Source organism: Condylura cristata, unplaced genomic scaffold, assembly GCF_000260355.1.
Source record: "Condylura cristata isolate star-nosed mole 26May11 unplaced genomic scaffold, ConCri1.0 scaffold00012, whole genome shotgun sequence".
Lineage (NCBI taxonomy): Eukaryota > Metazoa > Chordata > Mammalia > Eulipotyphla > Talpidae > Condylura > Condylura cristata.
The window spans coordinates 7,708,146-7,732,502 of NW_004567113.1; the positions used below are offsets into that span (position 1 = coordinate 7,708,146).

The following is a 24,357-nucleotide window of genomic DNA, read 5'->3' on the forward strand; positions in this document are numbered from 1 at the left end:
ACTAAGAGGGAACTTCTCAATACCTTTGAGATAGAGCATGCATATTTGTATCTTCCTTGAATGCTGTGAGAAGAAATTAGTATATAATATTTTTGAAATACTTTCATTTATTTTGAAGAAAATAAATACATAAATACATAAATTGTAACTGATAAGTGCTGACAGTTTTCCAAGTCACCATTAAAAATGAATGTGGATTTTTCTACTACAGTGAGCTTTGATTCAGCCAAGTTTTCAAAAGCATTTGCTTTCAAGAAATTTTGAATTTATTAGTGTCCATCTCAGAGTAGTGATAGTTCAAATCTGACTATTTTGGTTTGGAAAAGGAGCTATTTATAACTATCTTACATAAAACATCTTACATCATACTTAAAAGAGATCCCAATTCGGCCCTCCCTGGTGGCACAGTGGGTTAAAGCACAGCACTAAGAAGCTAAAGCCACTTCAGCATGAGTTCGATCCCTGAGAGGTGATCCCCGCCCGGAGGTGATACACAGATCCACATGACATGGGGCGGCAGACCTATCCTGACTGGCCCGTTACTCCCTTCAGCAGTGTACTTTGTCATTTGGCCTGTACTGCTTCCCACTGTCTCTGGTGAATCCTCTCATTGCCCCTGCACCTCTGGCCTGTACCCTAGTTCTGCATGCATCAATAAATAAATCTTAAAAATAAAAAAAAAAGAGATCCCATTTCACTATGCCTTTACAAGTGTGTGTGTGTGACACCACTTCCTCCTATTCGTGAAGGCCTGGGACCCTCAAAGCATGCTGTAACAGTAGACCGACTTAAATACAATCATCCATTTTATGTATAAGATTCCTCAAATAATAAACCATAGTGACAATACAGTAGTCACTAGGTACAAAATGTTATGTTATTTTGTTCATACTTTTTGTATTTTTAGATGTTTTGTTCATACTTTGTTCAGACATTGTATCCAAATGTCTTTTGACTTGAGGCTGTAAAGTCCTTATTTTTTTTTTTTCTCCTTTCTCAAGATATCTCCCTCCCCCATAAGTTTTATACTTATTCACAAAGGATGTTCCAGTATCGGATGCTATTGTCTGTGTTTCTTCCTGGAACAAGTGTTAATTAATCTCTTTGGGTTTATATGTAGAATAGAAAGGAGGGGAGAGAGGGAGATGAGTGTCCTCCAGGGAGTGAACTTCATCTCTACAGGAAACTGACAGATGCTTTCTCTGAAAAGCTTTTGAAAAAGAAAATGGAACAGCCACTTACCCCAGGGTTTCCTCAGTGATTAGAATCACTCATTGCTTTAGATCTTTGACTTGTCTTTCCAAGGTCGCTTGATTGGATGGTTAAACATTGTTCTTGTTCATATTTTTTGACATAATTGCCTGTACTCTTTAGAAAGGATGTTTGGAATAAGGTACATATTTTCTCTGAAACCACTAAATTATATAATTTATTACAAATGCAAAGGGAAATTAAAGAGACAACAGACATAAAATAATTTACAGCCACCACCCATGGGATATATATATTTACAACAATCTACCTAATTTTCTTGTTGAGTTCCTGTTTATTAGTCATTGTATTGAGTATAGCTTAGAGTTTCTGGAGTATGGTTCTTATTTTCTTAATCTAATTACTTGTAAGTATGAAAAATTACTTGTAAGAAAAATTTCAAGGAAATTTACATACATAACTAGATAATACATCAGACTTCTTATATATATTATAAATAGGAAACTAAAGCATTTTGAGTTTTCAAATAATTAAAATTCACTACTAGGTAAATCTAAAAAAAAAAGATAAAATGATTCAAGAATGTGGCTCTTCCTGGTGGCGCAGCAGGTTAAAGCACTGTACTGAGAAGCTAAAGCCATATCCGCATGAGTTCAATCCCCGCCTGTCCCAGAGGTGACCACATGGTGTGGCAGACCTCTCCTGACCTGCCCGCTGCTCCCCTCAGCAGTGGACCTCGTCGATCTGCCTGTTCTGCTCCCCATTCTGTCTCTGGTGAAGCCTCTCGCCACCCCTGAGCCTCTAGCCTGCACCCCAGTTCTGTATGTACAAATAAATAAATCTTTAAAAAAAAATGATTCAAGAATGTTTTAGTTGAACCTAGCAGTGCACCTTTCTGTAGTGCATTATATCTTTCAAAAAGTTTCAAAAAATATGGCTTTCATACAAAAATAAGATGATTTCAGGTCAAAGATTTTATTACTCATAGGTTCAATGTTATGGAAACCAGTCAGCTGGTAAGATTAGTACAAAGGATAAACTGAAGTGGCTCAAAAAAATTCTAAATCGAATCAACTACAAGATTACTTAATAGTTTAAAAGCCAAAGAACTATAATTCAAATTTATCATTAAACCTGCAACTTGAAGTTGCTGGTGTTCATATCAAAGAGTTAATAGCAAAGTCTAACTCAGATGTATTTTCTCAGGTAACTTTGTAGTCATTGATGAACCTGTTGAAAACAACACTTAAATAGGGCTTTAAATAATCCTATTTGGTGGTAGAGTATGGGTGCTTTGGTGGTGGAAATGCTACAGTGACTACATCAGAGGCAGGGAATCCAATATTTCTAAAATACCAACAGCAATATAAATCAATGCTACCTCAATCAAATAAATAAATAAATAAAGATAAAATGGTTACCAAGGCTGAAAGAGATAATACGTAATTACAGCTGGACCACTGACTAATAATGGCTTTTCTGTAGTAATTTAAAAGATAGTAATTAAATCCGCATGCTTAATTTCTATATTTTCACAAAAAGCCCACTTTTCCTGCGGATTTATTTTATATTAGTGTTGATATTCAATATGTTTAATATTGGAAAGCCAATGGTATATATATATATATATGTTTTTTAAAGAATTATTTATGCATATAGGGGTACAGGCCAGAGGAGCAGGAGTAGTGAGACGTTTAAGCGGACAGAGAGGGGAGCAGAATAAATAGAGCAGTGAAATACAATATTGAAGGGAGCAGTGGGTGAGACAGGAGAGGTCTGCTGCACCATGTGGGTCACCTCCCTGGCAGGGGATCAAACTCGCACTGACGTGGCTGCATGCAGTGCTGCATCCTAGCCCATTGCACTACCAGGGAAGGCCTGGCACTTATTTTAAATGAATATTTACATCTGATTAAAAAAAGAACTATGGTGGAGTGAGAGGGCACCTATTGTATGGGTACCTAGGCAGAGGTGCATCATACACTTGAATAGTATAATTCTGTACCTCTAAATCATACACTTGTTGTTAACCAATGTAGCCACAAAGAATAAATAAAAAACATAGTCCTTTTTAAAATTCCCAACATTTAAATAATTTTTGCATGATTGCTATGAAATTTTTAAGTAACAGTAGAGAATCACACAGGTTCTTGAAGCCACCTCAAAAAAAGCATTCCAGTCTATGATATATGTAGATATCTGCACAGGCATTTGTAAATATGGACTTATTTTAACTAAACAAAACATACTGAGTGACTGTTGCTGGTTTCAGAGCAGGTGGTATGCTCCAGATAGAGAATGGGAGAATGAAACAGTAGTATAAAACCACTAGAATTGTATTCATTATTTTCTTTGACTTTTAACTCAACTGTAAAATAGTAGTTCCTGGGAAATATGCCAAGATTAGAGTCAAATCCAAAGGACTCAGATTTGTAAGGAGATTTATATGTGAGAAAATACTTTTTTCTTCAATATTTCTTGTACCTGTGCTCCAATCATACAATTATTAAAGTTCCCACCTAACTGTCCAACTGTACTGCTAAAATAAACAGGGATACAGACTGTAAATGAAAATTGTATGAGTTTCAAAGGTACAGATATTTTCTCATTTGCTTGGAAGTCCAGTCATGATGTAAATATTGCTAGGTGGTTTCAACATAACAACACACTGGTGTGTGTATGTGCCTAACATTCTGTGCAAACCTAAGTGTGCTCTGGCCTGCTAGCTCAGGATGTAAATTTTGGAGTCAAGCTTCATAGTTCTGTTCCCTACAAGTAAGGAGTACTGGGACAAATTTGTGATGTCTGTAGAATGGGCTTCATCCTAGTGACTACACAGAATATGGTGAAACTGCTAACAGGACACCCCAATGTGAATTGGGTTGCCTCTCTGTGGGTCCACACCCACGCATTTAAGATTCAATCGTAAAGCGGGCACACACACAAAGGTTTGATAATGGGTTTATTTACAAGGAGAAAGGTAGAGGAACAGCCCAGGGGGAAAAAAGAAATACAAGTTATCTAGAATATCCCACCAGTTCTGCTGACTTGGACTCCACCGGGGCGCTGAAAAGTGATCGAGAGCCCAAACAACCAGCTGTGAACTATCAGGCCAAGAGCAGACCCCCAGAGCCCACATGTCCAGTTTTATCCCAACCTGGCTGTTCAGCTCTGCTCTCACGTCCCAGCATGTTTCTCCTTGGTATTGATGGGATTTGTAGTTTCAGTATCTGGAGTGGGAACAGAGTCGATGAAACCTGAATCATATACAAAACTCCTAGTTAGTAGCACGTAGAAAAACAAAGATTAATAACTGCCATTATCATTTCGTCTATGGTTTCACCTTAAAGCTACTTTAAATCTTGACATTGTTTACACTCATTTTTTGACTTTATTGAAGTCACATTGTTTGTAACATTTAAGTTTCAAGTCTGCATCATTTTGCATTAACTCTCTCTATTAAGTTCCCCACTAAAAATTCAAGCTACTTGTTAACCCAATTTATCCAGGTGTCCTTCCCTCCTGGTAAATAGTAATCAGCCCTACAATCTAAAAGTTTGTTTTATTTAGTTCATTAATTTGTCTGACTTTCTATATACCAAATATGAATGAAATCATATGGTGTTTCCCTTTCCTAATATGACATTTTACTGAATATGGTACTGTTTAGGTCCTTACACTTTGTTGTTAGTGACAGGTTTTTATATTCATTCATTTATTATAATTCTGAAAGAGGGATGTTTCCATTAACTACTCTAAGCTCTTTATATTATTTGTCCAGATCCCTTAGCAATTGTAAAAGTCTCAGTCATAACACAAGAATAGTAAATGGACCACTTGTAATGTGGTTTGGGAAGTGTTTAGCAAGGACTAGAGACTAAACATAGAAGGCACCCTTATTGTCTTCAATGAAAGTCACAGGGGTCAGAGATTTTCTAGAAGTGTGTGCTGTAAGAAAAGCTGATTGTCTTTTTTATTTCTCAGAAAAAAGATACCAACACATGCATATGTAAATTACACAATAGTGGATAAAAAAGTCCACATTCAATACTATAAATCTTTCAAAATGCTTGTCTTTAGCATTCAAATTGATTAGAATCTCCAGAGATTCTGATTCGGTAGTTAAGGAATGAAGTCTGGGAATCTGCATTTATAATGAGTACCTCATATGTTCATGTATGTTGGTATTATTGTTCTATAACTGGCTATACATGAAAAGTAAGTAAAAAAATTCAAAATTCAATATAAAAACTTAATGAAAACTATATATATATATATATATTATTTATAGCAAACTTTTGCCTTTACAGAGCTATAACTTCTATAGCTATAACTAATTTCAGCAGGTTGTATACTATGTTAGATCCTTGGGGAAAGCTCTGACAGGAAATATTATGGAAGAATTTCTATAAGAGCAGAAGTCACTTGATAAATATTTACAAAACACTAGGGATAGCCGCTCTTGGAGGAGCTAAGGATAAATGGAGGTGAAATGGTGATGAAAAACATTTAGCTTACTCCTCTCAGATCTCTTTTTATCTCCTGGACATGTGAGATAGCCTTTGAAAAATGTAATAAAGGAAATTGGTGAGAAAACAGAAGCAACTCTCACCACTCAGTCTGCTGGCTATTGTTTGTATTTATATTGTAACACACACAATGTCATAAGACATCCTGCAAAGTCTCCAGGTGGATTCACTTTTGGCATTCCTGTAGATGGGTCACATGACACATATCCAGTGAGGTACCTATAGATAGATTTGTACCACTCTCAGGCTAATCAATTTTCAGCTGGCTTCTTGTCTCACTCAGCTTTGACACTTTAAAAGTTGTGATAAAGTATAAATATAACTTGATTACAGCAAGCACCTTATTTGTATTTATGAACTCAATTAAGGTCAGCTCAGACACTTACATTACAGTTTATAAAATATCTTTAAAATTTGTAAGACCTCCTTTTTAAAAATGTGTATCAGTAAGACAAAGTTATGTACCAAAGACCTGCATGAGGATTTATGTACATTAGAAAACTGATGGAAAAGTGGCTTTTTTAAAATAGATTCTTTAAATATATATTTTTACATCATTGTCAATTTTCAGACATTTGAATTCTCCCCTCAGGTATAGTCCCTGTTGTTCTCCCACCACCATAGTACCTGTGATCCATTATTTTCACTTTGAAAAATGAAGAATAAAACTATTTAAAGATGCAGAATGGCACCCTGTCTCCAGTGTGCCTTGTTTAATTAATGTGGTGATCTATGTAGAGAAAAGGGACAATTCCAAGTGTCCCTGAATAATTATCTAGCCAAGCGCTTCAGATAATTACAGCAGGGATATTTTGAAGACACAAACACATTGCAAAATTTGATCTTGTTTTCATTTAGGCATGTAGTTTTAAAATATTTTCATGTTGACATGTTAACATAATTTCATATCTCTACAAATCAAAATATTACTGAATTAATTGTGAGAAGATTCTAATGTATAAAATAGGCTTTTAAAAGCAAGCATGAAAATAAGATTGCTTAATGAAAAGAAAATCAAGAAATGCTTGTACAGAAATAGAGAAATGTGGAGTGGAGTAAAAAAAAAACTATTCAGATTAAAAATTTGTAACTCTTGGCAAATACAATAGTAATATCAGACAGAATGTTCCATTTGTAAAGATAATTGTTAATTAGTGGCCTTTTTGCAGGGCACATTGGAAGAAAAACACCACACCATCACATCAGGATCATTAAAACCATCTACTAGCAAAACTTCCCACTTGCTTAATTTCACAAGTGATAGTTCAAATAACCTTCAGTTTTCTCCCACTGCAATCAATAAAAGGTTTAAGCCTTTTGGTGAGTTTCTAGACTATAAATTAAGTAAGAAACAACAAAATATACTTTGTTTTTATTAAAAAACAACTTGTCCTAGTGAACTTTCTAAATCTTTTTTTTTTAAGCATCTACCATCTTGACTTTGTGCTTTAACAGAATCTATGCCTCCAGAGTGACTCAGCACTTTTGCCCCAAGCACTGAGACTTTCTAAATCTTTTAAAAATCTCCCATCAGCCCTCTTCTGACTTGAATAAGGGCAGTGTTTTCTGAAAACAATAAACTCTATCTTCTTTGTGTGATTCCAAATAAAATGTGTAAGCCCTCTGAGACTGACTATCAATTCTAAATTGTCCTTTGTGATACCAAGCAAGGACACCACTCTGGTAAAGTGGACATGCATTAAGGACAGCCAAAGGCAGTACTATAGTTTCTAAATAACTTACATGCCTTTAAAATGACTGACATAGACTGAATACAGGAATAGATGTTACCATTTCTCTTTCTTCCAAATAATTTCCCTCTTCTGGCAGCCTTTTCTCTCAGGTGTCCGTCCCATAGTGATGTGTATTCACATTAACCGAGACAGTTGTCTGTCCTGCCAGAAATAGCTGTAACATTTAAAGAGAGGTCCAGAGAGAACAGTGCTTACCAGCCTGGTCTCAGTAGCAAATAGTGAAATTGGGACATCACTGACAGAACCCGTTAGTGATAATACATGTGCAGGCTCATCATTAAATATTTTATGGAAATGGTTTCTGTTCTGTTCAAATTAACCCATGTGAACATTGTCAATTCAGTTCTTAATTCATTCTATATATAGTATGCTAGACTGTGAGAAAATAAAGCTGAAGTTCTACCTTCTACCCTCTCACATTTAGATACTGAGTTCTTGTATTATATCTGTATTTAATTGCTGTTGAAATATTCCAAAAGTTCCATTTGCATGTATGTAGATGACAGCTAACCTGCATCATCATCATCAATCAGTGGTACACTGACAGTGGCCTAAAGTTTCCCAACTAGGTATATTCTACTATATCATTCTGCTTTTACCTGAAATAATATGTTTGTATCTTTCTTCTTCTTTTATTTATTTTTTTTGCATCTTTATTCTAATGGAAATATTTATTTAGTTGACCTTCATGGTTTCACACTTGCTTTAAGGAACTCTGAAATCCTTTGATGGGCTAACATCCCCTGTCCCAGGGGACATAAAGGGAGTAAAGCACAAAAACCATGGTTATCTATTTATGGAGATTATTTTTTTTCTTGTGAAGAAATGGTTAATTTATACTTGATAAATCTAAGTATTTTACCCTTGATTTTAATATGATAATGATATAAAGATTTAAAATGATTGTGCTGTCAGGTCTGCCCAGATGTGGTTGCATTTTATTAGCAATTAACCATAGGGAATCACCAATCTGCTTGTTTTCTGAGTATAAGCAATGAGAATAGCAGTACATAGCAGTCCTATCATTAGGCTTCAGTTTTATCTTATTTGGAGCCAAATGAATCTTCCAAATTCTCCATTTGCCTAGAAAAGTTCAGCAGACATAGATATCCATTCCCAGATTAAATTAGCAGAGTGTGGTGAGAAAGCAAGTTGTGTTTTTCCTGGCTCTTCTATGGAAGTGGGCTTTCTTTTTCCTTTTTTTTTTTTAAGATTTATTTATTTATTCATACAGAACTGGGGTACAGGCCAGAGATACAGAGGGTGAGAGGATTCACCAGAGGTAGAGTGAGGAGCAGAACAGGCAGATCAATGAAGTACACTGCTGAGGGGAGCAGTGGGCAGGTCAGGAGAGGTCTGCCACACCATGTGGTCACCTCCCGCCGGGCAGGCAGGTATCGAACTCATGCGGAAGTGGCTTAAGCTTCTTAGTGCAGTGCTTTAACCTGCTGCTCTACCAGGTAGGGCCTGGAAGTGGGCTTTCTAATAAAACCACATGTATGCTGCCTGCATCTGGTTGGTAGACATGGATGCTACACAATGGATTATGGATTGAGATGTATATAAAACTTCACAGCACAAAAGAGTGTCAGCATTGAAAATTTGGTTTGAGGGAAGATTGAACAGTTCCCTAGACTAAAAATCAGAGATATCGTAAGTAAATAAAAGTAAAAAGGAATCTAAAATGAAAGTAAGCAAAACATTAAGTTTGTATAGAGTGCAGGTGAAAAATACACAGTATCTCATGCTGAATACCTAAATGCAGATTTGTAACTTTTTATTTGGTTATATTCCACTTTTACTTATCAATTGTTTTTGACTTTTTTTTTAACAAAACTATATTCTTGGGGGGATATGGCTTCACACCTAGACAAGGGAACATGGTTGATCTCTCCCAAAGTGCTGTTATACTTTACCATCATTTTTTTTCTTTAAAGATTTATTTGTTTATGCATACAGAACTGGGGTATAGGCCTGAGGTGCAGGAGGGTGAGAAGACTCACCAGAGACAGAGTGGGGAGCAGAACAGGCAGATTGACGAAGTATACTGCTGAGGGGAACAGCTGGTGAGACAGGAGAGGTCTGTCTCCTGTGCCTTGTGGATCACTTGCAGGCCAGGGGTGGAATTCACACTGAAGCGGCTGTGGGTAGCTTGTAGTGCTGTGCTTTAAACCTTCTGCCCCACCAGGGAAGACCCTACATTATCATTTTTAACACCTGTTGCCCTTTCTTCTCTCCCTCTTTTATACTCCCCTCCCCTCTATATTAACCACTATATTTTTCAGATGTAAGTGTTATTTTTATTGGTTGTTGCTTTTATCCCACAAATGAGTGAAACCACTAGGTACCTTAGCTGTATTGTGGGATCCACAGTGACCTACTCAGCCAAAACAGCTCAAAGATCTCCTGCCAACATCAACCTCAGCTTTGTGTTGAGCAATAGATGTAGCACTGGATGGGGATTATCACTGGTATCACTGAATTGTTCTTTCTGCTTTTAAGTAGTATCCTTACCCTGGAACACTGTTCCTGTTGTTCAGATCAAGGTTTTCAAACTTTGGTTAATGGTGTTATATGGTTGTTTCATTGGCTTTGCTCCTGGGGCTATAGCACAGATGTTTCACATATGATAACTACAGGCTGAAAAAAATAACAGCCATTTCTGTAAGGAGACACAGGTGTTGCTTCTGGCTGCCAGCTCGCCTCTTGTTTGGGAATCATGTATTATCACTATTCTGTACTTTTCTGTATGTGACACAGTAAAGCACACTCCTTCTGCACATTGACTCTGGGCACTTTCTTCTCCAAAACAGTCCCCAGGTTTTCAATCCCCTGAAGTAGATAAGTGCCAGGAGTTAACACCTGCAGAGACTCCATAGGGCATCTGCCTCTCCCTCTCATGGTAGCACTGTCCAGGTATCATCGCAGCACAGTTTTATTAAATTTTTTCCACCTAGCCCTCTCTGACACCCTATTTCTTCTGATGTATACAATCATCATTGTGTTCACCACTTACTTTCTTAATTGTAATTGTTTGTAAATATGTCAAGAAGGTAAGCTCTAACTTTGTTGCCATTTTAGCTGCACTTCCCAGTGTCTGCTTTTAGGGTATTCAGGGAACACAGAGGCCCATCTATCATTAAGTACTGAGCACACCCAGACAGATGAGTGAAAGAAAACAAAGAGGATCTATGCATCAATTTGAGAAAGGAAAAGTGCCGAGGCTCATTGGACAGTCAAATATAACTGACTAATTAGACCAAAAGTTTCCATTATTAAGACAGTTTGCTGTTTCAACCATTTTCAAAATAATCTTGTTTAAAATAAAATTAACAATAAGATGAAATGTAACAATGATGGCATTAAGCTTTCAGACAGTATATATTTTTGGGGGGTACATAGGTAACAAAATAAACTGCATAAGCAAATCTAACACATAAAAGGTACTTAGTTAAGATTTGCTGTACCATGTAATTCACCAACAATCTGAGAAAATGTTTTTTTTTTTTTTGTTAATTTCCAATTGATACATGTAAATTGCTCAAGATTTCATAGAGACTGCTCTGACTAGGTCAACCTGCCACCAAATCCCTTTAACGTAAAGGTGTTTTTTCTCCTGAACTTCTAAACAAGTTAGTGCATAAAATATTTGGAGCTAGGGGCTGTGACTCAAAGTATTAGCTTCTGTCAACAGAGAGAGAATTAGGAAGTATCCCCAATCTATTGTTACCCCTCCCCCATACACATTTACACTTACAAGGCCCCTCTTACCCCACCATAGAGACATCCATAGAGACAATTGCAACAATTAAATGCAGAATATTCTCTAAATTATTTGTTTTACTTCCTCTGATGCAGAAACCAGTCATTCCCATTAAAATAATGAGCAAAATAATGGGAGAATTGTTAAAAAAAAATTAAAAACAGAACTATGCTGATTGAGAGTTCAATAATATAATCCAGGAATAAAGGAGGCATTAAATGTAATTAAAAGAACACAAATAAACATTTCACTGATTAATGAACACATTAGACAAAAAATGTATTTACTTGTTTTGATAAAGAAATGCCTTTTATTTTCAATGTCTCAATGGGATAAGGCAGGATGAAAAAAGTCATGAGTCAATATAACATCTGCTGCTAATCACTTAATGGATCATTATGTTAATTGTGACAATAAAAAACAATTTCAGGACTGGGAGAGATGACCATTTCCAGTGTAAAATGGTGATACAGGCAAAGCATTATAGTTGATCACAAGGCATGAAAAAAGAAACTCAGATATTCAAATCATTTAAAAAAGTTAGTTTCTGTGCTACATATTTAAGAAAAAATGAACACCTTATTCCTTGTAAATTTTCCTTCTTTACTCTGTAATGAAGTCTAAAATTAGCAGAAAAATTCTGTGCATTGAATATAAGCATTTTCTCTATAACAAAGTTAAAGACTTAATGTCTGTAGATTTAATGAAATTATATTGTTTTTTAACTTAAAAAAATTCTAAAGATTCATTTATTTATGCTTATAAAAACTGAGGCACAGGCCATAGGTATGAGTGGGGGGATGGGGGTGGTGGTGAAAAGATTTACCAGAGACAGAGTGGGGAACAGAACAGGCAGTACTACTGAAATACACGCTGCTAAGGGGAACAGTGGGTGGGACAGGAGAGGTCTGCCTGCTTCTTTGTGGGTTAGCTCCCTGGTCCTGGGTCAAACTCAGGTGAGTCTGGTGATAGTTTTGATAGTTCTGAGACTTTAACCCTTGAGTCACCAGGGAGATCACCTCACCCAATTTTTTTTAAAGATTTAATTTATTCATACATAAAAATGCTGGGGTGTAGACTAGAGCTGTGGGGGGTGGGGAGGAGTGGGCAGGAGAAATACACTGCTGAGGGGAGTAGCAGGCAAGACAGGAGAGGTGTGCTGTGCCATGTATCACCTCCCAGGATGGCTGCAGATTGCTTCATAGTGTTGAGACTTTACCTGACACTGCCAGGAAGGTACCATACCTCACCCATTTTTGAAAGCAAACACCTGGAAGTGGCTCACTAAGATCATAATAGATTTCCTCTTTCCCAGGAGACTCTCTCTTGCTTTTTTTTTTTTTTTTTTTTTTGGAAAACCTACACTCCCAGCTGATTCCTCAGTCAGTTGCTAGTTTACAATTTGTCTCTGAATATAAATGCTTTTGCAAAGCTTCAATGACTCCTTCTGAGATCAGTGGAGAGTAGATTTTTCTTAGGCTGACCAACTTTCACTTTGATGTTTGATTTTTCAATTACTACCCAACATACTGATTTTCAAAAATCTTACCCATGCAAACTAAAAATGATAAACATATTTAAATATATATTTAAACAGAATTTTCATTAGTGGAAAGGATTGCCCTTTAGACATGGCAATTGAGATAGTTTATTCACCAATTTTCCAGTTTATATTAATATTTGCAACTAGGTCTGTATCTAGCTGGGAAAAAAAAACTGGCAATAGTCGCTGTGTTTTAAAGTATTAGATGAGTAAGCTAATTACATGACACAATCACGAATATGGCAGTCACTGGGCTGCTTGTTATGATTAACAAGGAAAGTAGGATTTAATATAGGATATTGCTTCTGATATATAATGAAGATTTCTTATAATTACTTCATGCTAATTCCTTATTTACAGACCAGTGATGTTGGTGTTTATGTTTGAATGTACTGAAAACTAGATTCAGGGATATTACTGCTAAACAGCATCTAAAACTTATCCCAAGGAAGATTCAGTGTAATTAAACCTACTTTGTAGATGCTAACTTTAGTCTTTCTTCTGCTTCCAAACCATTTAAAGATAGTCAGATCAGCTAGTTTTCATTTTATATGTTCTTTTTTTCTTTCTGTTCTTTGAATTACCAAGAAAAATCAAATAATAAAATAGGCAAAAAGCAAGAAAATGAATTGTCTACTAGTAGATTATCTAAAAGAAAGCACAAATGACTTCTAAATACAAATCATTTCCAGCTAAAGCTGATTCCCCTAACAATATCATTTAATTAAAGTATCATTGTAATTTTAATCTGTGGTGATTCCCTGAAAGGTATGAGCTATTTATTTATATAGTGTTTATAAATTGCTTTGTTCATTTGTTGACTATTGCCATGTGGCCCTGATGCTTGATAACATAGTCATTTGATGAGAAACAAAGATATAAGCTACAGCTGATTAAGAGAGGTGAGACAGCTTGGCCAGGAGGCTTTTCTTTATTTAGCCAAGTCACTAGGCTTACCGTGGTGTAGGGTAAATCAATGTTATCAGGATTTTTCCACCCTCCAGCCATTAGCATCTATGATCTACACCTGTGTTCTTACACTGTGCCTGGTTGTGGACACCTCAAATATGGTATGGGTGTGTGTGAGTGGGAACAGCTGAGTCATGAGATGACCATATAAAGAGGGCAGCAAAGACCCACGGAGAGACCACAAGAGAATGCCAGCAAGCCCCGAAAGAGTAAAGATTCACCAGGGGCCAGGAGGCCTACCAGTCTCCTGGCTTCCTTGTCCCTGTCCTTCCCCTATGCCTGGTTGATGGCATGACAAAATAAAACAAAACAAAAAAATGTGACTGAGGACTCCAGGACCAGGACTCCCTTTACATGTCTATTCTGCACCTTGCTGGCATGACATGTGGCATATGCAATATGCGAGGAAAATCATGTTATAGCTGCAGTTTATAAATAGGAAATTCAGAATGGTCCCAGGAAGTAGTCCCAGAGATAAGCTGTGTCCTAGTTTGTGTGTGCATGTGTTCCCAAGTCCTAGAACTGATCTTGGCTAAGTAAATAGTAGTTGTTGATAAAAAACTTATGGAAGATGACATCTAAACCACAAGAAGACACTATATTAGCAGAATTTGAACTTTTTTTATCTTATTGAAAAATTAAACCAGCTGAACCTAAAATACTCTAACATTGACATAGTGTAAAATATTTCAGACTACTGTAATGCTAGGCTTGTCTCTGACTGCATGAGGCCTACACCCCAAAACTCCCACTGATGCCCGTCCTTTCCAATTGCCCAGTGTTTGTCATGCCTATCTAACTACACAAATAATGTCACCCTTTGTTCCTGTTCATATAATTACCTTGAAAGAAGAGTTTAGCACAGAGAGTTTCAAACACAGTGCTTCTAGAGGCAGACTTCTGTGAATGCTGGCATGCCTAAATTTGATGCATTCTGAAAGAGATGGAACATTGACTAGACCAGATCCTTACATCATTTTAATTCTGCCCTAAATCTAAGCCATAAATATAGTTTATTTAAAAAATGATTTTTAGGGCCCTCCTTGGTGGTACAGTGTGTTAAAGCACAGCATTAAGAAGTGAAAGCCACTTCAGTATGAGTTTGATTGTTGCCCTGGAGGTGACCCACATGGCGCCTAAGCCCTCTCCTGACCCGCCTGCTGCTCCCCTCAGCAGTGTACTTAGTCAATCTGCCTGTTCTGCTCCCCACTCTGTCCCTGGTGAATCCTCTCACCACCCCCACACCTCTTGCTTGTACCCTAGTTCTGTATGCATAAATAAATCTTTAAAAAAATGAATTTTAACTTAGCCATACATAGTTGGAAACACAGGTAGGCTTCATTAAATGTCTCTGATTTTCTTTTCTGTCAGTGTTATGTTATAGAACATGTCAGTTTTCCCAGTGTCTCCTGTCATAATATTTAATCACTGAATGCATTTAAACACTGTAGCCTTCAAGTGACAAATATAACCATATTTTTATTTTTTAATTTTCTATAAACAGCATTAAGACATAAAGTGTAGTAGCATTTCTTGCTTGGGTTTTGAAGATTACCAATATATAAAAGTGTTTATTTAGTTTCTTTTTATAAGCATTCTTAATCTGTTAAAGACAATTGAACTTAATCTATTGTTGAATCAGATCTTCTTTAGTTTCTAAACCAAATAATATTAGAAATAATTGGTAATAAAAAATGAATATATGGAATATATCTTAACCATACTTTTAAACAAAATTCTCATATTTCCTACTTCATTTTTAATTTTTCCCAATGTAATTGAAGACACTTCTCTTAGTGAAGTATACTATTTACCTTATATATTCATATTGTATACTCCCATTTTTGAAAAAGGTATACAAGTAATTTTTTTGTCTTTATTTTTACATTAACATGCATTCTGAGCTTGATTTTATGTATGTTTTATGATAAGATCCAAGTTGAACCTATTTTTCCCTCTTAAGTTAGAGTCCTTTCTTTTATTTCTTCCTTTATCTTTCACAGTTACTGTCTTTCCTTCAACCCCATTGTCTGAACTGCTGAGTTATTTAGGGTTAATTAACATTATTCTACCAGGCAGCAAAATAATGGTTCTGCCCAAAATATCTTCAGGATAAAAGCAGTGGGGAAGAGAGCTTCTGTAGCTTTGAGTACTTAGAGCATTAGATACAAGGTAGTGGATGAAATCTTGTTGCATCTATCATCATGTGTTGGTTCTCAGTCCTTTTGAAAAACACTAATCATTTGCCAAGAATCTTTCATAAATTTCAAAATAGCAGACTTTTTTTTTAGATATGTTGACATGACAAGAACATTGGTATACTCTGTACCCAATGATGTTACAAAGGTTTTAAACAATTGTTTAGATAGTGGTTTCCAAAGAAAATAATCATTCACAGGGACCTAGAAAGATTTTTTTATTGGGTCCCTCAGATAATTGTAGGTTTGCTTAAAGTGTGCTTTTAACAAGCAATTTTTTAAAAAAATATTTATTTATGTATACAGAACTGGGGTAAAGGCCAGAAGTGCAGGGAAGATGAGAGGATTCACCAGAGACATAGCGAGAAACAAAACAGGCCGCCGATGAAGTACACTGGTGAGGGGGAGCAGCAGGCAGGTCAGCAGAGGTCTGCCGCACCATGTGAGTCACCTCCTGGACAGGAATCGAACTCATGTGAAGTGGCTTTAGCTTCTTAGTGCTCTGCTTAACCCGCTGCACCACCAGGGTGGGCCCTAGGAAGCAATTTTTATTGTAAGTTAGATTAAATATATGACAAAGCTAAATGTCATATAGTTGGGCAAAACTAATTTTGTTTTAGAGTATTTATGCCTAAATATAACTTAAAACATGAAATAATATGTATGTAACTGTTCATAAAGGTATATTGGTAATAACAATGTGAGACATTAATGACAAATCTAAGTCTAAGCAAAGTTGATGCAATTGAGTCTATTTTTTTAAAAGTTTGATCAAGAAAATAGGCTCTATTTTGTTTTCTAAATATGAAAGTTGAAAATACAGGCAATTATCACAGCACACAGTTAATAGGGAGGTTGCGGGAGGTACTGCCAGTCAGGGAAGTTGCCACCAACTTGCTCTGGCTGGAACAGCAAGTTGGATGGCTGGCACGCTCTTCCCTGAAGCTGACTGAGCACATGTGTCTCTGTCTGCAGGCTGTTAATTCCTACCCCTCCTCATTTTGCTTTTCTTTTCATTTACTTTCTTGCATTGTGCTTCCCAATAATGTATTTTTTAAAGTGATTTATTTATTTATGCACACAGAGCTGAGGCACAGGCCAGAGGCCTAGGGGCCGTGAGAGGACTCACCAGACACAGAGCAGGGAGCAGAACAGGCCAACTGACAAGTACACTGCCCTAGGGGAGCAGCGGGCGGCATGGGTCACGCATGGGTCACGAGAGTTCTGCTCAGCCATGTGGACCACCCCTGGGCGGGCTCATGCTGAAGTGTCTCTAGCCTACTAGTGTGATGTTTTAATCTGCTGCACCACCAGGGAGGGCCTCCCAATAAAGTATTAAGCCTCTTCTGATGATTTGTTTTATAGAGAACATCAGCTAAGAAATCTATCAGTATTGCATTCCAAATCAGTTATTTGACAATCTAGGTTCATTTAGAAATAACTTGAGTTTGATGTTTAGAGTGGGAGAGTTCAGTCCTAGTCATAGCAAAAATAAATAGAATCTGTGCTTCATATTTTCAAGTATGATTGCGCTTTGAAAACCTATCCTTAATAATCATGAAATACAATTTTTAATGATCTTTTTTTTGGTAACATTCATTTTTTGGTGACAATGCATAATTAGGCAGTGTTTTAAATTGAAATTAAAGTTCATTGCAATCACTGTGGATGACCAGTTTTTTAGAATTAGATTGATAAAAAAGTAAATATAAAGGCTCTGAAATAAAATTATACCTGGTAATATGTAAAGTGTTTGTTATAGTCTCCCTTAAAATAACTGCCAAATATTTTAGTATGTTTAAAGATATGTTAATGGCATGGAGTTAAAACATTAGGTGATATAGAAGATGGTAACAGAAATGAAGCTATATCCTTTTAAAAACTCATTATGAAAAATTGCAAACATTTGTGTAGTGTTGGAAAATTTTGTGTAGTGTTGGAAGCCCCACAAAAAAGGGAACTCAAAGACATTCAGGCAATTAAGGCTAATTCCCTGCTCTGAGTTAAGGGAGAGTCTGAGCCTTTAAAGGAGAGACAGGAAATTCACAGGAAGATGAGAACAGCTGCTAGACAATCATATGTTTTCCATATCAGACATAGAAATATCATATTTATATATACACACATATATATGCACATATACATATGTATATTTTAAACTTACTTAGTGCTGGCCTCCTAAGGACTAGATAATGGTGCACAGGTGGGTAAATCTGTGACGGAAAATCTGTGGGGTCTACGCCTGACAGAAAGCAGCAGACATTGTTTAAAAAAACTATAATAGAAAAATTCTTCAGCAATTTGAGGGGTAAAAGCTCCACTTGATTATAACAAACCTTTATTGTCCTCTGCTCAAAATAATCTGCTTGCCAAAGCAGCACATTTTGGGGTAGCATATTCTGCTCCTCTTTATATGCAACTAGTTCCCAATTTATTAACTCTTGTTTCTTCTATACTCAGTTTTGTTACACCCAAACCTGGATAATTTCAAAATAAACACCTTGATATCTTATTTGACCTGAAAACATTTGATCATTTAATTGTTTAAAGTTAAGGGATCTTTTTAAACTCAAAACTCCAGTATATTACCATGCCTATTTCTTTAGTTAAATATGCAATCTCTGCTCAAATTTCCTGACAATTTACAATATTTATTTTCTGCTTACTTAAATTGGAATCCAAATAGTAAGATAATAGGGTTTTTATGTTGCAATTTTTCTGATGTGTGGCTAAGTCTACTTTAATACATAAATTCCCCAAAACTTGTGTTTTCCCTTGCACTTTACTTGTTCAAATCTCTATGTGGTTTGTTTTGCCTCACTTCCCACAGTCATGAATTGCTTTATTGCATCCAATGATGTGAACTTGTTCATTCAATCTCTTACATTTGTAACAAAATGTCAGATCTGGTAATAGATTTGAATCAAACTGAAATGTTTGGCAAGGATATTTTATGTTTGGCCATACAGTCTTCAAACAGAATGATATATTTGGTTATACATCTTCATATTACTTTAATATTCATTGATGTTTATTACCTAGATTCTTAAAGATTTTTTTATGCATATAAGAAGTGAGGTACAGGCCAGAACTACAGGTGAGAGAATTCACCAGGGACAGAGTGGGGAGCTGAACAGGCAGATCCACTGCCTCTGAAGTACACTCTGAGGAAAGCAGTGGGTGAGACAGGAGAAATCTTCTGTGCCCTGTAGGTCAGCTCCCGGGCAAGGGATTGAATTTGTGCTGCAGTGGCTGCTGATAACTTTGTAGTGCTGCGCTTTAACGCCTTGCACCACCAGGGAAGACCTTGCCTAAATTCTTTGTTTAAAAAATGTATCATTATTCTTAGAAAATGAAATTTATGAAGAAAATCTTGTGCTCATCAGCTATTTGCTTACCATAAGGTATAATTGGTACAGAAAAGGCAAGATTGATGTTTCTGGTTTTCCTGATATTATATTTTCCCCTGGTCCATCCTTATTTGTTGTCTCCATATCTAATCCCTCAACTATCCTTGTTGTGCCTTTCTTAGCCTACAGTATCTTAGTCTGATCATTGTGTAGTAAAACTCAAGTAAAAACTTAGAGACAACAGGATATAGGTCAAGGACAGGGTATATGATGATGAAGTTATATTACAGGATAGTATGGGGTAGAAAATAGTAAATTGGGCCTCTTGCCAGTGGTGCAACGGGTTGATGCACTGCATTATGAAGCTCTCCAAAGCCACTGCAGGAAGGGTTCTATCCCCAGCGAGGAAGCTGACCCATATGGCATGGCAGACTTCTCCTGACCCTCCCGCTGCTACCCTCAGCAGAGTATTTCAGTAGATCTGCCGTTCTGCTCCCCACTCTGACTCTGGTGAATTCTCTCACCGCTCCTGTACCTCTGGCCTATACCCCAGTTCTGTAAGTATAAATAAATCTTAAAAAAAATAGCAATAAACATTATGTGTTCCTGTTCTTAAAGACTATCGGGTACTTATATTTTATACTGTTGCTTCATCCACAAGAGTTCTCATATTCTCACTAGCTTTTTGCCCTTCAAGTGTTTGTTTCTTTTTCCCATACACTAGGTGCTCATCACAGAACTTTGATAAATTGTCACTTGTGCTCTAATATTTTTCTTTCTTTCCAGAAAAACATATATATATATAAAATATATGATGGCCCCAGAAAGCGTGCAGTTCTGTGAATAATGTTCCTTTTTTGGTTTCTGCAAACTTTGATAAATTAACAGGAAAAACAGGTCATAGTCAGTGACATGTAATAATAACCTACTTCTTGGTTACTAAAATCTATAGATAATTCAATTAAAGTACACACTTTGAATGTCAACACTTTTGGGGATGAAATCGAGGACTGTGGTTAATGGTACAGAGTCTGAGTCACTGGTACCAATTAAATTCTGAGCAAATTACTAAATCTAACACATAATTTCTTAAGGAAATAAAAGTAGAGTTTGCCACAGGAGTCCTACATACTATCTCTAGTTCACGTGATAGAATACAGTTAAAGATCATGAAGATAACTTATTACTAAAATAGTAGCACCTTTTGTTCAATGAAATAAGTAACTTCATTCCGTAAAGAAGAAGCCATAAAAAGTTTAACAGTTAAGAGCCCTCCCTGGTGGTGCAATGGGTTTAAAGTTCAGCACTGCAAAGTGAGCCACAACTGCTTCAGCGCAAGTTCCATCCCCAACCAGGGAGGTGACCCACAAGTTGTCTCCCCTGTTGTTCCCCTCAGCAGCATACTTCATCAATCTGCTTGTTCTGTCCCCCACTCTGTCTAGTGAATCCTCTCACTGCCCCTGCATCCAGGCCTGTACCCCAGTTCTGTATGTATAATTTTTTCCCCAAAGATTTATTTATTTATGCATACAGAGCTGGGGTACAGCCAGAGGTGCAGGGGCGGTGAGAGGATTCACCAGAGACAGAGTGGGGAGCAGAACAGGCTGACTGATGAAGTACACTGCTGAGGGGAGCAGCGGGCAGGTCAGGAGAGGTCTGCCACACCATGTGGTCACCTCCAGGGTGGGGGTCAAACTCATGCTGAGGTGGCTTTAGATTCTCAGTGCTGTGCTTTTACCTGCTGCGCCATCAGGGAGGGCCGATAATTATAAGGTTAGTAGTTAGATTTGTGAAAGCAACATATTTCTGTCTTTAGTGAGTAAAGGTTTCTGAAGTATAGGCCTCTTCTTATGACATGATGACAATTGTTAAACATCCAGGAAATCGATTTTATTGAAACAAAAAAAAATGTTTTCAGTTTAGACCATTGTTATTTCTTCCCTCTTTGTTCAAACAGCTTCCTTCCCCCTTCTCCCTTCCCCTTCTCCTGTGCTTCAGAGCTGTGGTCAGCTAACAAGGGTTAAGTTAGTTTATATTCCACATATTCCTGACACCATTCATTATTTATCTTTCTCCTTCTGACATACTTCACTTGGCATTTTTTCCTTCCAGCTTCATCTATGTTATCACAAATGGCATGAATTTATCAATTTTTGATCACTGAGTAATATTACATTTTTGATCCCTGTGTATATATACCACATATTTTTGATGCACTCATCTTTTCTGGAGCACTTAGGCTGTTTCCATTATTTAACTATAGTAAACAGTGCTGCAATAAACATAGGAGTGAAAGTTTCCTTCCAAATTAGTGTTTTGGGGTTGATGCCTAGGAGTGGTGGTTAGGGTCAAAAGGAAGATCCAGTTTTATGTTTTGAATGTTTAACGTTTTCATATGGGCTGGGCTAGTTTGGATTCTCACCAGCAGAGCCAGTGGGTAAATGGGTTTCCTTTTCTCCACACCCTTGCCAGAGCTTGCTGTTTCTGGTCTTTTCTATGTGGGCCTCTTCACACAGGTGTGAGATGATATCTTATTGTAACCTTGATAGCTATTTCTTTAAAAATAAGTAGGTGTAAACATTGGTTGCATGCTGTTTATTCTCCATGTGTTCGTGATTCTCTTTTTTCAGTTGATTTCTATTTTTATACCCATTATAATTCAAAAAGAAGCTTGAGTGATTTGTTTTCATAAATTTATTGTGACATGTTTTATGTTCCAACATCTGGTACATCCTTAATAATTGAGAAGACTATTTTTTTTGCTTTAGAATGAAGTACTTGGTAAATATCTATAATGTTACAGGGCAACCCCATTATGAAATGGGTTACCTGATTGTGGGTTCTTACCCACGCGCTTAAAGTGACTTGTAATTATATTCAACACACAAAAGAGGTTAATAGAGGATTTATTTACAAAAGTAGGGGAAAGGGAGAAGTGAATATTTCATGGAGAAAAAGAGGGTGATCAATTGGTAATGCACCTACCAGTTCTACCGACCTGGGTTCCCAAGAGAGAACCAAGAGCAGCAGAAGGAGCAAGCCTGCTCCAAAGCCCACATGTCTGGTTTTATAGCAAACCTGGCTGCTTGACTCAACCCTCAGGCCCCAGCATTCATGCTTCAGTGATGATGGATTTTTAGTTTACCCTGTCTTGATGGCTTTGGACTGGTGTGGGGCTGGAGTCCACAAAACCTGTGTCATTCCTTCAAGGCATTCTCTCCCCCAACAAATCTTCCTATTTCATCTGATTTGTCATTTGAGGCCATAACTTTGTTTTACTTCATTCGCTCTTTATTAGTTATCATTTCTGCTTACATTTTTGCAATATAGGATTTCTGCCTTCAGGTTTCACTAGTTTTCCCACCACCAAAGCACCCCTCATCCTCTGTCACTGGCCATTGTGCTCTCCTCCCTCCTACTCTTTCTGTCTCTCCATCTTGAGCTCCCAGAGTTAATTAGAGAGCTTCAGGGAGGTACAAGCAGGACTTCAGGAGAGGTAAGGATTCTGAGATAAGAACATTCTAAGAGGTGCTAACCAAAACACACTCCAGAGATGAGGTCAGAAAGCTCAGGAGGACTAAACAAAGACAGTAAAACTGGAGAGAAGACTTTGGACAGGGAGGTAAACTCTAAGATAAGAGCTGGGGCTAGGAGAAAGAGCCTTAACACAGTGTATATTGAGATTTTAGTATAAAGAAAAAAGTTAAATATCTCAAGGGCCGATAATGGAATCTTTTGCCCTCCTTGGTAAATATCTATTGTTACAGAGCAACCCCAATATGAAATGGGTTACCCGGTTGCGGGTCATCACCCATACGTGGTTCCTTTTCCTCCAAATAGACTTTATCTTCCTTTTTTAAATAAGGTTTTCTCCTCTCTGCTTACTCACCTGAAAAGTCTGCAAATTCTTTATAGCTTCATCAGACAAAAACCTGTGGTGGTTCGAGGACTAAATTAACACATACCGGCTTTGCTGCTTTCCTTCTTTCCTTAGTATCTCAAGTCTATGGGCTTCATTTAGGGTCGGTCTTACGGCTTGTCTTTACCCGATTCTTCATTTGGTTTCTTTGACATATCAGTGAAAAGATTTTGCTGACTTTCTGTCTGGATGATCTGTCTATATCTACTGTAAGTGTGGTATTAAGGTACACTTTGCCCTATTTTGTTGCTGTCAGTGTCCCCCTTTTAGGCTATTCTGAGTGCATATATATTATCTCCTCATGTATTGATCTCTATCTTTATTGATCCCTTTATTATGATATAATGATCCATCTTCATCTTTTAACTTTTTTGGCTGTAAGTCTTAGCTGACAAAAGCATATTAGTTTTTTTTTTTTTAAATTACCATTGACTCAGTGTCAACTTATATCACTTCATTTAAATGTTTTACTATTATTTTACTTACAGTTAAATCTCACATGTTTTTGATGGGCGGTTTCAGTCCACTTAGTTTTCAGTTTGTTACTAATGCATCTATTGCACATGTTACTTCCCTTTCCATGCCAGCAAGGTTTCTGCTCGAAGTCTGATAGCATGAGAGTATTCCTTCTATGTATTTCCTCTTCTCCTTCCCTCCAAAAGGTGCCTTTAATGTTATTTCTTGTCCTTGGCAGTTCCATTATGTGTCTTGGTGTGGATCTCTGTGTTTAGATAAGTGCTTTCTGTTAACTTCATAGAATCGTGCATTCTATTTCTTTGGTTTTGGGATGTTTTCAGTTATTATTTGAATAGTTGTTTATTCACTCGCTTTCTAGGATAACCATAATCTTGAGGTTGTCTTTCCAAATAGTCAGATGACACTCATAGTGGCGTGTGTATATATATATATATATCATCTTTTCTAGCTTCCTCCTCCTGGATTATTTCTGTTTCTACCTTTATGCTCACTCATTCATTCCTCCATAGCTTTCTGTTGTTCCCTTGATCTCATATATTGCATTACTCATAACCTGATTGTTAGTTTTGATTTAAGCGTCAATTTCTACTTTCTGATTTCATTGCTTTGTTATCTGAGATCTGAATTATCTTGTACCTTTTTT

General features: G+C 36.9%; 1 protein-coding gene across 3 annotated transcripts in view; it reads left to right on the forward strand.

Annotated features, from left to right (window-relative positions):
- Window positions 1–24,357, forward strand: part of SNCA (synuclein, alpha (non A4 component of amyloid precursor)) — a 119,160-nt gene that overhangs the window by 85,498 nt on the left and 9,305 nt on the right. The gene's annotated exons all lie outside the window — the stretch shown is intronic.